Genomic DNA, 6,090 nt, shown 5'->3' on the forward strand with positions numbered 1-6,090 from the left:
TTACCTTAAGGCAAAAGTCAAACAATTGACAAATGCCTTTTAAATAAATAAAATGTGCTTCAAATTAAACTACAACTGAATTAGGCACAGATGTGTCAGAACGCGGATATCTCTAGCATGTGCAGTAGTTATTTTTTTATATTTTTAGGTTATGTAACGCCATGTGTCAATTTAAAAATACGCAGGAACCACTAATGCCTATGCCAGAGATATCCACGTTCTGACACCACTGATCCACGTTTAAATCCGTGTGAATTCCATGTGAACTCGATTTAAAATCCATGTGAACTCGATTTAAAATCCATGTGAACTCGAGGTCTGCTGAATTGGTATGAATTTCTTGAATTCCGTGAGGTCTCTGAATTTCATGTATTTCTTTAGTTACTAAAATTCCCTAAATGCAGATAATTTAGAGAACTCCAAGGACTTCAAAATAGTGCAAGCAATTTCGGGAATTTTCGTAAATTCTCGATAAATTCGATCCTCGTTGAAAGGAGGGTGCCTATTTTGTACCCAATTTGTCCATCTTAAAAAAGCATATTATCCAATGTTTTTTAGTATGCTGATTCCAGATATGTTCTGAGTCTTTCTGTCAATTGAGCGGTTTGGTACGAGGCGGTACGCAGGTGGGTACCCAGCCTGCGGATGAGTACCCGCAGGCTCTCTCGAACTAGCCCCTGGCAAGGCAGGTTCAGAAGCTATTTGCGCGTACAGTTGCCAATGTAAAAACGGACTTAAGAGAGTAGGATGTTGTACACATGTCATGACAGTGATTTGGTATTTAGGACATTCATAATGTCAAGAAATAATAAAACAACTATAGCTGAAAATCTGTCGCTGGTGCCAGTTTTGAGAGATTATTCTGAAGAAGACGAATAAAAAATATGAGGTGCTAATTACAGCATCTATAATTACTTTAATAAAGCCGCTTCACGCCCTGCTAATAAGTAAACTCACTATTATCAATGTATGCACTTTGCGAATTTTAACAACAATATCTTAGAAACGGCTTAATGTTGGGTGTTACACCTATTGACTTTTTTGTTTGCTAGATTAAGTATAACAACTTCGCATACTTTTCAGTCCTGGGTGCTGTAGCCTCACAATCCCATGTGACATTGAGACACTCCTTTTTATTTTCTTAAAAGCTATAAGAATTCTTAGGATTTAAATTATTTTCTAATCTTTTAAAAACTTCTAAATATCTGTGGAGACGATTTTTTTTCTGCTAGTCATCGTGGCTTAGACGGTATCGTAATTATCTCATATTCCAACACTTAAAAATTGGCAAACTTGGCAAAGCTGGCTACTTCCCTTGCTACACAACTCCTCATTCTACCTACTATTTATAATCAACCCTATAGTACAGTCGCTAATGGCCAGAGAACAGACGAGACCAGTCTGAACTAATTTCCTCCATGCATCGGTTCTTAGCAACGTGGGAGCCGAACCTATAGGGTCAATGCCTAGCTTCAGATTGGGTCCATCCGCTCTCTGCTAATGATTGTGGATACGCTTAAATTTGATTGATTGTTTTGTTCAAGACTTCAATGTTCGTATTCAACTCGAATCTAAGACGATAGCAAAATGACCATTGCTCAGGTCGGTCAGCGTAACTTTGCAGGAAGAACGCCCTAAATTTCTTAATTTCCAGTTCGGATTCACATTTCAGAACTCAACCTTGAAGTTTAATTTTAAATTCTGGAAAATCTTCGGATATAAAAACCTTGACGAAAATTGAACCCAACTGTATTTTAATTGTTTGAAAAAATCAGACATGGCAACTTTATCTTTTCAGTTGTAAATGCAAAATGCAACTGGATATCCACCGCCGAATTTATCCATGGCCAGAATCGTCGTCAACTGAAAGTCATGATCTATTACTTTGTGCGCACTATCTATGCATTTCCGTCTGAAGGCATTGTTTGCATGCGCCTTGTCTTTATCTAAATCGCAATCACTTGCGATGTTGTACACACCTCGTTTGTCGAGTGTGTGCAACACGGAGTGATAGTAAGGACACCAATCATTCTATACAAAGCGCCTCGAGATTTGACTGCGGTAACTGCACCTTTATTGCTAAATAAAGACGTATCGAATCAGCACTATAGCCAGTTGGGCATGCGCACTGTGATCTCCTATCTTCTCCCGCGAGAAATGTGCGAGTAACCGCCATGTTATCATGCTCTGGCGCTCACTATGATTAAGCTTATAATTTTTGTTACTAGCTTTCGATGTTTTTTTTCCCAGCATTCTAACTGGCAATATACTTTATTTCTTAATTTCGGCACCATGGATGAGTATCTTATAAACCGAAGATGGCATTTTATACCAAGAATAATCTTCAACATAGAGTTGATCTGTATTAATGCATAGTTCATCGAAGAAATTCACATTTAATGGTAAATTGCAAGATAGAGCGGTCAATATTTTTATGAAGTTACGGACACGTTCATTATTTAATCCAAGACAGTCAGCCAAAAAATCCGGTTCTTTGAATGTTGTTCGAGCGGTATTAACGTCATTAGTGGTGACACTGCCACAAGCTTTCGGCAGATCAGCTTCAAGTCCCAATTTCGTTCAAAGTTTTAACTAAATCAGACTTTTATGTTTTTTTTTTGTGTAATTTCCTTGTCTTTCGCACTTCTTATTTGCCATTTTTCAACAGGCAGTCTGTATGAAATAGGAAGACAGAATTCCAAAAATCATATCTAAGCTTGTATAAGAGATATTCCGAATTGAAACGACTCAGGATTAGGTAAAAAGATACATTTTTCCTTTTTTGAGAGGTTTTTAAACAGCGATGACTTTGTGTGACATATGGGGCACGCTTGCATTGATCAAGTCCCAGTTGCGAAATGCAACACCTCACCGTCAATCAATGTCATATACATTAAAAAGTGTATATATATTTGGACGTCTTCTATTGATATTTCAATAGACTTCAGTTCTCTTATTTGAATATCGAATATCTTCTTCTGATCCAGAATGAGTTTTTCTGATTCTTTGGCGAATTGAATCTCTTATATATGGCGATATAATTGTGGTGAATGTCAGGTGTTATTATTTCAAAGTATAACATTATTAGTAGTTACGAATCTTAAGGTTACCTTTTCACGGACACCTGTTTTGAATTAATCGTTGAATAATTTGACACGTAGAGTTTGTATGTAGCTTCTTAACCCATGGAGAATGGACATAAGGAGCCCAAAGTCCTATACATTGACTTCACCAGAAACGAGCAATTTTCTGTCAGATGTACAAAAACGTATCGAAACGCTAGACCTTCTTAAGAGCGGCGCTAGTGTGGTACGGGTATAGATGGCCTCAAGCATGGTTCGTCTAAATATAACCTCACGGCTCAAAGAAAAATGCAAAATTCCTAAATCGTCGCCTTAAAAATCGATGTTTCACGAGCAATCAAATTAAGTGAATCTTTTTTATATAAATGATCATTTATCTATGTGAATCAAACATCACAATTGTCAATAATGCAACGTGTTTCAATGTTAACATAATCAGCTGCCATTTTATCCCCGTGCTACACTAGCGCCATACACAGGAACGGGAAATATTGTCCAAATTCATACGACAAAAATTTGCTTAAATTCGATTACACTACTTTGGTGTCATTATGTCTATTCTCCATAACAACTAAATAACCAACCAAATTTGACATTAACCAACAAAGTAGCTAGAAAGGAATCCTATGAAAAATATTAATTCCACGATTAATTAAAAACAGACTTCCTTGAAAAGGTACCCTAAGGGTATCAAAGTAGTTTCAAATAGTGTCATAATTGATTACTGCAGATATGTCTTTAAAAGATTGTTTATAAAATGAGTGGCCAAAACTAACATCAAGACCCCAGAAACAAATTAAAATTGCTTCTACTTCTGTATTACTTCAATCCACGATGCCCTGGATAATTACATCTTTCTGCATTTCACAAATCTTTTTCACGGTATGATTAAGCAAAGCTTTAAAATGAGACCTTAGCTGCTGTTTCTGTGACTACTCGCGAGGCGAAACCCTAATACTCGACAATCCTCCCTGCATGCTCTGTCACGAAAAATAGAGTTCTGCGCGAGGTTGGAGAGAGCTTTTCAGTCCTCGTTTTTCTTCGAAAACGCTCGAAAATTGCGAATGCGGAAATAAGTTGGCATCCGCGAGCATTAAAGAGGATTTCGCGATATCCTAAAACTCCCTACGTGCTCTGTCAAACCGAGTTTGCCTGATGATTTTAGAGTACTGAGCGAGCACGTAGCGAGATTTCAAACAAATATTCATTGTTTCACAAATGCTCGCTAAAGTTTCTTTAATGCTCGCTGAGGCCTACTTATTTTCGAATTCGCTATTTTCGAGTGTTTTCGAGGGAACACGAGGACTGAAAAGCTCTCTCCAACCTCGCGCAGAACTCTATTTTTCGTGACAGAGCACGCAGGGAGGACTTGCCGAGTATTAGGATTTTTCCCCGGGCTATGTTATCTTATGGAGGTCAACATAAAGCTTTCCCATTGCTAACGTGCGCATATGGAGAAAAAAAATCAGCTCCTCTTGAGTGAACTTCAGCTCTCATAGCTATGACATTACTTAGTTTTTGCTGTTATAGAAAAGCTAAACCTTCCTCTGGAGTAGGCTTCACAATAAACGGCTTTTGTTCCTGCATTATTCGTCTCACCTTTGCCATTCCATTCGGATCTTTTATCATTTCTTTCAATACTGTACTCAAATCAGTTTCCTTTGATGACTTGGATGCATTTAAACAATAACCTTCTAGGGTATTTTTTATTTTGAGCAGTGATTGCAGTACCATCACGTCTTTCTGATCGCTCAGACTTTTCGTCAAATGAAAGTGACAGACGACCAAAACTTGATCTTCTTTGCAAGTTCGTTGCTTCGATGTCTACTGTCGCATCTAAGTTAGGAATTTTAAAGTCAGAATCTAACGACCTGCGATCTATTTTTTAAATATATCTTTTTTTCTGCTCACTGCTTGAAGTTTTGCATCCTATTAGACGTCAGATAGCCAGATTCATACGAACTAGAAACTTATTAGGTAAATTAAATTTCTCCACATTTAACCGCATGATGTATTCAATTTTTTGGCACACAGAAAGTATGGTCTGCAATCACATTTAAAATAAATGAAGGAACGTTGATATTAACAAATATATTTTACCAAGATGCGGCAAGGGCCAGCAGTGGGGACGGCCGATATATATATATATATATAGTCAATGTCTTGTGACCTAACGTTTGCTTTCCTTAAATCGCCCGGATTGAAGTCTGGTACAGAGGGTTTCATTTTTGCACGCCAAGACGGTGTCATTTCCACCTTGACATACCGTCGCCACATTTTTAGCCAAGATATTCCCGATGATAGCTGCAGGGCGTGCCATGCACACCCCGAGCATTTAGCTCACATACTATCTAGTTGTCCAACACACGCGGGACCGACCTACATTCAAAGGCAAAATGCGGCATTAAGAGTACTTTATTACCATCTCTGTCACTCCTACGGCATTCACATTAATATCGCTCCTCTAAATGCTCCTAGGGAAATTGAGTCAATTGTCGAGAATGGGAAGTGCCGCATATACTGGAAATTTATATTCTCGACAATTGTTTCTGTTGCTCACTCGAGGCCTGACATGGTTCTTCTTGACTTCGAGAAGCGAACCATGTTCGTTATCGAACTTTCGGCACCAGCTGACAAAAATATCATAGCCAAGGAGAATGAAAAGAAAGAGAGGTATCGAGACCTTATAAGGGAGTTGCAACGATTGAACCCGGAATATTCTGTTAAACTGATCGTCCATATCATCGGCGCTCTTGGAGGTGCCAAGCTTTCACTTGCTAATAGCCTAAAAAGCATCCCTGCGTGTCAACAATATGCTAGAACACTTGCGGGAAAAATGCAGAAGGCGGTTGTCTTTGGGTCGCTCCGTGTTCTTAGGGTGCACGGGGCTTTTGCTGGATCGTCATATTGATTCCTTTACAGACTGTAACCACCTATCTCACGGTTGTGAGACGTGGTTATGGCTGAAATTTTACCGCGATTTCGCTGAAAGCGGGTGCAATTTTTC

The sequence above is a fragment of the Belonocnema kinseyi genome, chromosome 1, assembly GCF_010883055.1.
Source record: "Belonocnema kinseyi isolate 2016_QV_RU_SX_M_011 chromosome 1, B_treatae_v1, whole genome shotgun sequence".
In the NCBI taxonomy this organism is placed as follows: Eukaryota; Metazoa; Arthropoda; class Insecta; order Hymenoptera; family Cynipidae; genus Belonocnema; species Belonocnema kinseyi.